The 12344-nt window shown below is 49.0% G+C and overlaps 1 protein-coding gene across 1 annotated transcript in view; it reads right to left on the reverse strand.

Annotated features, from left to right (window-relative positions):
- Window positions 1–12344, reverse strand: part of CD151 (CD151 molecule (Raph blood group)) — a 56854-nt gene that overhangs the window by 30344 nt on the left and 14166 nt on the right. Inside the window, exon 2 of the mRNA XM_075928238.1 lies at window positions 4555–4665. The gene's annotated coding sequence lies outside the window, so the exon portion shown is untranslated. The remainder of the gene's footprint in view (window positions 1–4554; window positions 4666–12344) is intronic.

Genomic DNA, 12344 nt, shown 5'->3' on the forward strand with positions numbered 1-12344 from the left:
ACTCAGCACCCGTAATAATCAATTGATGCTATTGTTCTTCATTCATTCAGTAGCTGCCCTTGGAAACAGCTTCTCCACTGGAGCTGGCTAAGGACTGTTCTATGCTACAAATGAACATCAAGGTAACCGTGTCACTCAGGGTGTGAAAAATCCACATAGTGACACAGTTACACTGACCAAACCCTGGTGTAGCCAGCACTCTGTTGATGGGCAGGCTTCTCCTGTCAACACAGCTACCGCTTCCCATGGAGGTGGACTGAGGAGAGGCTTTCCTGTCAGCACAGTCGTATCTTCGCTAACATGCTGCGGGGGCACAGCTGCACCGACACAGCTATTGCACTGAATGTGTAGACAAGCCCTTAGGAATGGCAGGCCAGCCCACTGCAGGGAGAAATTTCCCTTGGCTTCTCCCAGGTCGACCAACATCCAGGCTAGCGCTTTAGGAGCCAGCAAATCAGACCCATAGGAATGCAGCAGTGGGAATGGGCCCATCCCCAATGCTGCTCTGCCCCAGCCTGTCCTTGGCCTGCTTTCACAAGAAAACATTTTTCCCGAAGAGAGGATCGGATACCCTGGTTAGCAAGAGAAAGTCCATTCACATGGACGGGGAGTGGCTCAGACAGTGGATGGTATTCATCAGAGAGAATAACCACCAGGCTCTTCTCCTGGCTTTCAGACAACTCCAATGTCACTTAGAGAAGATTAATTACCATACGGCTGAGTGAAACTACGGAGGAGCGGATGGTAGTGCTGTCATCTGCTCTGAATAGCCCTGCAGTGTCAGAGGGTTTCCCCCCCTCCTTTTAAACAATGTTCCTATGAATTTAAAGTTCCTGGGATGTGACAGATTTAAAGCTCCACAACCTTTGTTCAGCCAGAGAGCACTAGTTTCTACAGCTCACCCTGTGCTACCCTGGCAGCCTCAGTCCACCCCTGCCTTCAAAATCTGTAGGTAATTCATTCTCTAGGGTCCATGCCTATTACCAAAAACTGCCAGTAAAGGGACCATTGAATGCAAGTTAGGATGGGAATCCTCCGGAGATCAACAAACTCGTTTCACAGAAATCATAATGGCTGCTGACACGCGGCGTAGGATTTGAACTAACAATCAAGATGTGAGAGCTCTACAATAGTCTTAGGATCCCAAGATATACCCCCCCCCCCCCCAAACATCGTCTTAGCCTCACAAAGAACCACACGAAGCAGTCACCGGACACTGCAGCAGCTCTAGATAGAAAAAGCAACCCTAGTAGGTTGGTGCATTTGTCTTTCACAGACAGCATCCTGGATGTAAGTGTATGTTAAGCCAGTGATGGAAATAAGTTCCTAATAGATATTTACTCCTATTCTGAATCCACGCGGCAGTTTGACAGGAGGCAACACAACTGGCTATTCCCCGCCCTCCCCGCCCCCCCACAAGAGAAGATCCTATCTTGGTATGGAATAGCAGGAGAGACGTTTGGGGGGTGAGAGACTAGAAATAGTAGAGTAAGGGCATGTCTATACTTGCAGGAAGATCGACACTGTGGCGGCCGATCTTCCGCTAAATCGAATGCCGACTAATATGGAGCCACTTAAAAACTGGGGTCATTGACTGCTACCTGCAAGGCAGAATAAGGCTGGCAGTGTCTCAAGGGGCTTGTGGGTGAAGAGAACAGCATGGTGTGGCGGGGGCGGACACACAGTCTAATCCCCCACAAAGCACACTGGCTAAGGCAGAGGGGTAACACTGGTGTACAGTTCTGGGCTGCTCTGAGGAGAGCACCATTTGAGAGGGTCATAATCCACTGTGCTAGGAGTCAGGAGACCACGGCTTTGCCAGCGTCCTGCTGTGTGACCCTGGGCAAGTCATGCTCAGTATCTCTGTTTCCCCGCTCAGAATTTACCTGTCTTGTCTATTTAGATTCTAAATTCTGTGGGAGGCAGGGACTTACGTCCTGTATACGTGTGTACAGGTACCAAGCCTAGCACAATGGGGTTTGATTGGGGTCTCTAGGTGTCATTGTAACACCAATAAGGTCTGGATATGAGCTTTTGACTTTTACCAAGTTATTACTGTGAGCCAGACCTTCAGTGGGTGTAGATGAGTACAGCTCCCTTGGTTGATTAACACTTGCTGGGAATCTGCCCTGTATCTTGAACAATGCACCTACTTCCCCTTGGATTGGATTTTCATTTCACCCAATCTCCCAGTCTAATTGGATGACTGCACTTTACCATCCAAAAAATAAGGGCTCTTTGATGGCATCTTCACTGCCCAATAGCAAAAGGTACTGCTGGTTACTACTGTCCCTGGGTTGCCTTTTTCGTATTTCACCCCCTGGGCCAGATCACCTGCAAATTGACACTTCCCAAGTGCCCTATGTGTTTACAGGGGGAGATGTGAGACTTGCCAGAAACCTACTGTGCATCTGGGGAAAGCGGGGAGAGCTGGACAACCAACTTAATCTCCAATCTGGGTGATGAACAAGACAGAATTGCTACATGCCTTCTACACCGAAACCTCTGCCACTGCTCTGAGACCTCCAGGGAATTTCCCCCTCTCACAACACAGATGTTTCTGTCAAGCCTCAGGTAAGGCCTTTTCAGAGGATTTTGCAGAACTCAGCTCAGCTATTCTGCCAAGAGGAACGATAAAAGCACACAAGAGGTCCTCCTCCTCTCTGTTTTCAAAGACCAGGCACAGAACAGCTGCAGGTTTATGTAGCACAACGATTCATGGAAGGGTGGTAGCCAGTGAATCACAGAGCAATCATGGCTGTCTCCTTTTGATCTATCCCTCCCAGCCAGTACAGGCTGCTCCTGCATACTTGGTGACTCGCCAAGGAAACTATTCATGGAAACACGTGGTTCTATCTGGACACTCCCTTTTGTGCAGAATGCATCTCCTTTTCCTGGTATAATCTCACAGAGCAGATTCCAAAGCCATTTCAGGCTGACTGGTAGGGAGCAATGCTGATCTTCAGGGAAACAGACAAAGGAAAGATCCGTCTGAATTTCCAAGCAGCCAAGCTGTGGATCCTGATTGGAGCGGAGCACCTGCCTGCCAGAATGTTTAAGTGCATCATTGCTGAGGAAGCCTTGGGAGCAATGTGGAGCATGACAATGATCCTTTGGGGCCTGGTTTTCCATAGAGCTTGGCATGCTGTGTGTTGAGCTCCTCTAACCATATGGCTGCAAGGGTCACAGTGCAAGCAGAGCACTTTGGAAAATAAGCCCAACTGTGGCATAGGAAAATCCAGTCCTGAACAGGGAACTGCAGCAGCCGTTGCCCTGTGCTGAGACACCTGCAGTTCAAGGTCTGGTTGTGGGGTCCCACCTCAGCCTTCTGGATTTCGTTTGCTATGCTATGTACACGCACACACACTCAAGTAGCTTTCAGACACTTGTTTAGTCCCACACTCCAAGTGGCTCAATGCATCTGCCTCTACTTGCCCAGTAACAGGCATTAATTAGCAGTGCAAGCAAGCCAGTCCTAGACACTTTTCTGCATAACCTGCCCTGAAGCTATGTCTAACAGATGGAGACGTAAGGCATTATTTCTTAACCGAAGCAAATTAAATAACTCCCGGGCCATAAAAGGCAACACTTAATGAAAAGCAACTCGGAGATCGGTATCCAGGGTGTGCCCAGAGATGTCTCTTTATTTTCTCTCCAGTTTACAGGCAGTCCCCGGGTTACGTACAAGATAGGGACTATAGGTTTGTTCTTAAGTTGAATTTGTATGTAAGTCGGAACTGGTACATATTGTAGGGGAAACTCTAGCCAAACATTTCTCCAGATCTCAGTTTTATTCTCCCACACCTCACTTCCCTCAGTCCTTTATTCTCAAGCTGAGGTGTCTGCTGAGAAAAGCCGCTCCGCGTCTCCCTGGTCTGCTGGGGGGGGGGGGGGGGGCGCGCGCTAGCTTCGCATCTCCCTGGTCTGCTGGGGGGAAGCAGCTAGTGCGGGGTTGCCTCATCCTGTTTGTAAGTAGGGAGCCGATGTAAGTCGGATTCATGTAACCCGGGGACTGCCTGTATACAAGGCAGACAGAAGGTAGAGTATGTAGCCCTTTGATACCTCCCATGACCATAGCTGCGAAGTGCTGAAAAGGTGTGTTACAGCTGCATTGCAAGGTCTGTAATGGACTTCAGGGCCCAACTTCGCCCACACACACAGTGCACAAGATGGGACTGTCTAGTCCTCAGGTGAAACTAAACACTACTTGTTTTGCCAAAAACCAGCTGTGTAGTCTTGAACAAATCACTTAAGGCCTAATGTTAAGAGTGGCTGAAGGGCAATTACATGCGCTCCGCACTTCTAAACCCAGCCCTTAGCCTCTCTGTGCCAAATAAAAATCCCCTCGATCTACCAGTGAGGATTTATTTTTTAAAATGCACCCTGAGGCTTATCACCTCTACCCGTGGGTGCCTGATGGTGCTGAAAGCAGCTAGGAACTGTTAAATATGGCCTTCCCACTAGCTGCATGAAATGTTCTGTACTGCACGCATGCAAAGTGCTATCCTCCGCCTAAAGTGGACATCCAAGCGAACACACACAGCTACCACTGACCTCTCAGTGTGGGTAAAAGCTGTAGCACAACAAAGACCTTTCAGTTCTCCACAGGGGCGTCTTTTTCCTTCGCCTGCTCTTGCCTTCAATGAGATGCAGGAACGAGAAGAACTGAAAAAGAAGGAAGACAACCTTCAGCAATAAATAATTCCCTTCCCCTATATTAAAAATCAAATAGCACACATCTCTATCAAATCCTTATTCTGCGTCTGCTCACAACATGTGGGAGGATGCAGGGGGAGAGCTGTACAGGCACTTGTGTGACTTGGGGAAGGAAAAGAGGGAGTACCCTGTTGCAGCCCTGGGAGGAGGTATGATGGTAGCGCTCTAGTGCTAGAAGTTGCCTGAAAGGGGCAGCCAATCAATTGGTGTCTGTAACATCATGTAAGCCCAGTTATTTCTGTCAAGTCTGCCTCAACCACAGCATGGGCACATGCTGACAACACAAAGGCACCTCGAAGGGGGTGGAAGTGGCTCCCTGAGAAAGCCCATGGAGAATGTGCCGTGTGCAGGAAGCCAGTGTAAAGCTGGCAGAAGAGCTCTAAGCCCCTGGCATAGGAGGCAAGTCGGGATTGGGCTGAGGGTATGAAGTGGCTGGAAGTACCAAGCAGGGCTGGGAATGGGACATGGCCAGTAGTTCTCTCCAGATATTCACCAACGGAGCCCCAGGAAGCAATAGAGATAGATCAGTTCTGAGGCCCAGGAAGGGCCCGCTGCTGCCCCAGAACATGCATCCCTCATGTTAAGCACCTTTTCCCAGCCCCCATCCCGTACCGAGCATAGGAGCTGGGCAAATAGGGTACAGGTGGCATGCCAGTCTCTGCCCAAACACTCGTCATCAGCGAGTGAGATTATCTGACTAACAGCAGCCCAGTGGAATTGCTGAGCCAGGTCTGGCTCTGAGCTCCCCTGCATGTCTAGGTTTTTATTTGCTGCTCAGCACTAGAGTGTCTCTGGGCTGAAAGGGCCTCACACACATGACATAAGCCCAAGCTGTGCTGCCTGGACATTGCACACCAGCGTGATTTACCAGCCACTGCCTCCCAACCCACCTAAGGCCTCTTCCCCCAACTGTGACCTGGCCCGCCTCTCTACAGAAACCAAACCTACAGAAAGGATCTTGTTCTCCATTGACTATTATAGGGTTTTGAAAAGTCTCAGAGGGGTAGCCGGGTCAGTCTGTATCTGCAAAAGCAGCGAGGAGTCCTGTGGCACCTTAAAGATCATTTGGGCATAAGCTTTCATGGCTCAAAACCACTTTGTCAGATGCTTTTGAGAACAATTTCTATACAACCCCATTCTATTTCCATAAACCTCTCCTGGTGTCTTCTTTATGGAACCCTACTAGACTTTTATAAGGGTTGCTGGAGAGTCAAATGGGCATCCAACTCCAACTTTTCTCTCTTTCGATTTGTTTGCTGTTTGAAGAGGAGGAAACCAGGAGGAGTTTAAAGGACTGCTCTCTATTCTCCTGGGAGAGCACTTCATGCAGGGACATGAAGTCTCCACAAGGCTTCTTCTTTACACAAGAACTAAGAATGGTTACAATTAATTACAGCTTAAATCAGGTGCAGCCCTGGGCCTCACAATAGGCTGCATTTGGCAAGGCTTGAAAGGCAAGCACAAGGCAGAATTCACCTAAAGCCACTGACTTTGCAAACCAGGACCCCGCACTGTGCTAGACATGGTACAAAACATGGAATAAAAAAAGTCCCCACCCCCTCATGATCAGTCTCCCTCTCTCTCCAAAGCAACATTAATGTATCGTACTACAGTTTCTACCCCTTCCCTCCTCCCCCGCCATGCCCTTTAGCTGCTTGCAGAGATACAGCTGAGGAACTGGAATTCCTACTTGTAAGCAGTTTGCACACATCCCCCTCAGCAAAAACACTGCCCTGGCTGCTGCAAAATAAAGGAGAGCAGAAATACTGCACAGCGCAAACAGCTGAGCTGACTTGTTTCTACTCCCACTATTTACCTTCCCCACTAGGGATGCAATGATGTAGTCAATTAACTGATTAATCGATAAGCAAAAGCTTACTGGTTAATGCTATAGACTACATGCATTCCCCCCCCCCCCCCCACAAGTACATTTTTTAGCAGGCTGGCCAGCAGCCTGGCTCAATCCCGGCTTGTGCTGGGTCAGGGAGCTCAGGCCTTCCCCTCTGCCCCCGGACAGGGGCTGCTGCCACTCCATGCTGCTGCCCCTGTATCAGAGGCAGCATCACAAGGCAACAGGCAGCCGGTTCGCGAGGGGAACTGTTTTTTAAACTGGCGAACCAGCTCCCACCTAGCATCCCACACGCAGCACAGGGTGGCAAGGGCTCCTCGGGAGTGGGGCCGGAATGCACTGGCTGCCAGCCCCGCCTCCCGGGAGACTATGGAACAGTCAAATAATCGATAAGAATTCATGAGGTTAATCGACTATTCAATTAGCCGATATTTAACATCCCTATTCCCCACCTCACTGTTTACGTCTGTCATCTTTAAAGTCACACTCCGAGATGCAAAACTAATGGGAGACAAGTGAATCTGGGGGCTCCTTCAAAGAGCTGGGCAATGCAGAGACTCTGAGGATTCCACATGCAGGATTTTTTTCTGTCCTACTGGCAATGCAGCTAAGGATGTGGATGGAGCTTTGGCACTGATTTACCCTTGCAAAAGTGGTGCGATCCAGCAGCCTAAGAATAGGATCAGGACCCACTGCGTTCTACTCCCAGCTGTGACCGTAACTCACTTTGTGGCTTGGGGAAAGTCACTTCACTTCCTTGATCTTCATTAATACTTACCAACCTGCCTGGCTAGGGCTTTAGAAGGATTAGTGTTATTGCTATAAAGGTTAAATGTTACCAAAAGCATTCCCAGAACTCCAGGTCCTCAGCTAGTTTTTACCCACACAGATGCTCCTTAAAGCTACTAGGAGTTTCCAAGGGCCCACGGTACTTGGCCTGCAGGAAGTAGGGATGTCAGGAAGTGTGTAATCCAGGAACCGTATAGTTGAGAAAAAATGTTGTTAGTTGCATGATTAACTGCTGCAGCTCTGCACTGAAAGGAGCTTGGGAGCCGGTGTGCAATCAGGCTGGCTCAGTCCTGGCTCACGCCAGGTCCTGACAGCTACCCCCACTGCAGCTCTGTATATAAAGCATTTGCCCCTCTCCCCACCCTGCTGCTGCTTCTTAATGATGCTGAGTGACTGAGCACACCCCTGTCTGCTTTCTCCTCTTCCCTGAGGTACAGCTGCCGGCCCCAAAGCCCAGCACTGCAATCATGGGCTCTGATTTCCTAGGATTTGCCCTTAGGTCAAGTTCAGCTAGATTCAGAGTCATTACGTGTATACACAGGTCTCCCACCACATCTTTCCCCTTCTGGCAGCACTCGCTGGCTCATACATTTAACTGAGGCCAGGCGGTGAAGCAACTCTCAACCAAATGCCAGTCTTGCTCTCTCGTGAAACAGTGGGCCTGAACTCCTCAGGTGCTGAAGCTATCACAGTGCTGCTTACACCCCTCTTCTCCTTGCAAAGAGACAATCCAGGATACAAAATGTACGGAGAGTCAAACTACCAATGCCTCGCAGGCTGGTGGCAAGAAGGAGGGCGATCAGACCTGTAACTATCTGAGACAAGGAAGCTTCTCAAAGGGTAGATATATGAACAGACAAGGAGCTGAATGCCTCCCCTGCTTCTGGCTCCACTTTGTTTTTTGACTGGAAGCACAATCTGTGGATTTGGTATTAGATGGAGACTCAAATACCTGGGTTCTCTTCCTGTCTCCTGCCATGAGGCTCTGTGTGATTTCATGCCTATCAGCTCACTGCTCTATACCTCCCACCTTGCCTCTGCTTTGTCTGTTTAGACTGCAAGGCCTTTGAGACAGAGAAAAGCTTTCAAATATTTGTGCAGCACCCAACACATTAGGCCCCGATTTTGGTTGGGGACATCTAGGAGCTACTGTAATACAACTAATAATCACAATAAGATGCCAATAGATTCCCTGGTCTCAAGGGCTCGCCGTACTTTTCCCACTGGCTTCAAACCGGCAGACACTGATCACAGGAAAAATGAAAGAAGCACAGAAGTTACTTTCAGCCACTGGGAAACATTCTCTTAGCAAGCCTTTGCAGGTCCAACTGACCTAATTCCTGCCAACAGGCGCCCAGTTTTCAATAGGAATACATGGTCGAAATCGGAACACGGCTGCTTCAGTCAGCACTACTGGTCAGGCTGTTAAAAGCCTGGTTGGCAGCACACAGAAGAGGCCTGGGGCTATGGCAGGTTCCCTATGTGCCTTGGGTCTGTGCAGCTCCTGGAAGCAACTGCCAGGTTCCTGCGGGAACCGCAAGCTGAGTGCCAGCTCCACCCCGCAGCTCCCATTGGCTGGGAACCACGACCAATGGGAGTGATGCCTGCAGGCCCGAGAGCAGCATGCAGCACCTTCCTGGATGCCCTCCTCCCCACTCAAGTGCAGCAGGGACCTGACAGCTGCTTCCTGGGAGCTGTGGTAAGTACCATTGGGACCCAGTATCACAAACTCCTAGCCCCAGCCTGGATTCCCCTCCCTCTTGAAGCCCATACCCTGTAACCTCCCCCCCACACATACACACGCACCCCATACTCTTGCTCCAGTCATGAGCCATCCCTATACTCCAAACCCCACATCCCAGAGCCCCAGCTGGAGCCCTCACACATACTCTGAACCCCCCATTTCTGCCCCCTTCCTGAGCCCACACCTGCCTCTGCAACCCAACCCCTTGCCCCAGCCAGGTGAAAGTGAGTAAGGATGGGTGAAAGCAAGCAATAGAGAGGAAAATGGAGCGAGCAGTGGGCGGAGCCTTGGCGAAGAGGCAGGACATGGGACAGGGCAGGAGTGTTCCGTTTTATGCGATTACAAAGTCGGCAGCCTAGCTACTGGGAGAAACCTTTCCAAAGGAATCAATGAGGCTATGTCTACACTAGCTCATTAATTCAAGCTAGGTAGGCAAATGAGGTGACCAGAGTTGAAAATGAAGCCCGGGCTTTAAATATCCCGGGCTTTATTTGCATGTTCCCGTCCGGTCACCATTTTGAAATTTCACTAGCCCGAACTCACTGCCATGCAGCTACCCGTGGCAGTGAAACGTTAATTCAAACTATTAACTGGAATGAGGAGTAACAGTTCATTCAAACTAAGGACTTAGTTCGAATTAATGTTTCACTGCCGTTTGTAGCTGCGCGGCAGTGAGTTTGGACTAGTGAAATTTCAAAATGGCGACTGGACATGTAAATAAAGCCCGGAATATTTAAATCCCGGGCTTCAATTGCAACTCCGGTTGCCTCATTTGCCTACCTTGCTCGAATTAACGAGCTAGCGTAGACATACCCTGACAGAGGGAAATTCTGCCCCCACTGAAGTCAATGGGAATCTTGCCAGGATTTCAGCTAGTGATCCTATGTTTACAACACTAGTCTGGACCCCAAAAGTTGTGCATTCAGCTCTGAGCTCTGTCATAGCCTCCCTGTGTAACTTTTCCCAAGTCCCTCAGATTTCCTAGGTCTCCGTTCACCATCTGTAAAATAACCCTTCCTTTCCCCCACCTATCTGACTATTTAGGCTGCAAGGCCTTTGGGGATAAGGGCTCACACTCTCTCTCTCTCTGGATGAACGTACAGCTCTACATCTTGTTTGTCTCTTCACGGTTTGCCATTCAGAGCAAGGAGTTACTGAAATTCAAATAAGAATGGACTTAATTTCCAAATTCAACAGAGATTCAGATGCCAAGCCCTTCACCCCTTTCCCTGCATTAAACGAGCAGTCTGGGTCATTCAAATCAAATCTGAACTAAACTTTATTACAATTCAAAGAGAGTTGAAGCCCCAGAGCTGTTCCACTAAAAATCACTGAGAGTCAATGTGGCTTTGTCAGCATGACCAGCTACACCTGTATGGCTAAAGGACTAAACCAATTTTGGTTGGATGTATTTCTGGAGCTTTTGTCACATGATATAACCTTTAGTCTTTAATGCAGGGGTGGCCAACCCGCTAGAGCACAAAGAGCCAAGGGAAAGAAGCAAGCCAAAAATCCCAAAAAACGCTGCCCCTTTAAGGCCCAAGCAGGCTTCCATTGGCCGCAGCATCAGATCTCGCTACCCCAAGTGGCGCCCTGACCAGACAAGGAAAAAAGGCCAGAGCAGGGGAATGCAGAACGGGTGTGGGAGCTGAGCTGCGGGTGTGGGAGCCACAATTTTTCCTTTGAAGAGCCGCATGCAGCTTGCGAGCAGGGGTTTGGCCACCCCTGCTTTAATGCATGGTGACCTACAGGCCATGGCTCCCAGAACCTGAGCCTCTGGAAAGCAACTGGTCCCTCAAAACAGATTCCAAAGCAGCTGATGGTAGCATATGCTGCAAAATGCAGGGCTGAGGACAGAGCAGGTTTATTAAAGATGAGGCATCATTGTGTCTGAAATAAAGCTCCTTTCATCCTAAAGAAGCCCAGAGCACTTGATGCTATTTATACATAGGAACCACTTCACCAGCCACTGAGCTAAAAAGAGGGATAATAAAAGGCTTTTGACTCTTCACTAGAAGTGCCAGAGCTCAGGGCCTGATGCATGTTTGCAAAGTGCTCCTTGTGATGGAGAGCCGAAAAAACTGTGCATGACTTAGGTCAGTCCCAGCTAACAGACAAAACAAACCTGCTGTGACTACACTCCTCATTCCCTCTAGTTCCCATTTGTTAATTCTGCTGGTGTAGCTCCGCAATGGTGGCTGTGGTCGCCTGGACAGGGGGCACTCAGCTAGTCTAGCTGCTGGTGTTTTCAACTCCAGGCTACCCATCTCTATTCAAAGCCCTTGTTTAAAAAGCAGTGCTCTTGGCTTCACTAGAGAACCAGACCCAGCGCATCATGCCTGTTTACTCACAAGCCGGTTAGTGTCTCTTCATTCGCCATGCTAAATCCATTTAAGTTATTCCCGCCTCTGCAGAAGAGTAGTGCCATCCTGATCGATTTCCTGAGAATTCCCACAGACCGTGAATCTGTGAGATTCCTCCAGGTCCCCAGTGTACTGCAGTAGCACTAGCCGAATCCTTTCAGCTTCTCTGAGCCCTGGAGAACACTAAATCAGACTGAACTGGTTAGATTGTTTGTAACCCACCTGTAGTCAGCTAGGGGAGTTTCTGTGGGGACTGTGTGTGCACAGTGCTTAACAAATAGTCACAAGGGCCTTCACGGGTTTAATTTCTCTAGCTCACATGAAGGTCTTTTTACATGACAGTTTCATCTCATCTACACTGGCTAGCCAAACTGTGTGGTGGCTTAAATTCAGTGGGCAAAACACAGTTAGCTCTGTAGACTTAGTTGAGCTCTTATCAAAGGTGCTTTCAGCTTCATTATTCACAGATCCCACAACATCCCAAGCCAGGTATCAACGGATTTTGGATCCGCATGTAGTGTTCGGTGTGTGCCAATGGCCAGCAGTTCACTTCATCCTATTTAATTCCCACAATCAGTTAATAGACTTTAACCTCAGCATTAAAAATATTTTCAGAACCCATCAGAAGATTAGAAAGCTGCCAAGGTCCTTCTATAGCCCTCAGAGTTGCCATAGCAACTGGGCACCTCTCCACCATTAACGTTTATCTTCACCACACTGCTGATCCCATTTAACAGATAGGAAACTAAGGCACAGGCAGATAAACAACTTGTCCAACTAAGGCCATGTCTACATTAGGAAACAATTTTGAAATAACTAAATTAGACTTAACTCCCAATTTTACAAAATTGAACTAGCATGTCCTCACAAGGGGGAAGCTTCA

This window comes from Pelodiscus sinensis, chromosome 4 (assembly GCF_049634645.1).
Source record: "Pelodiscus sinensis isolate JC-2024 chromosome 4, ASM4963464v1, whole genome shotgun sequence".
Lineage (NCBI taxonomy): Eukaryota > Metazoa > Chordata > Testudines > Trionychidae > Pelodiscus > Pelodiscus sinensis.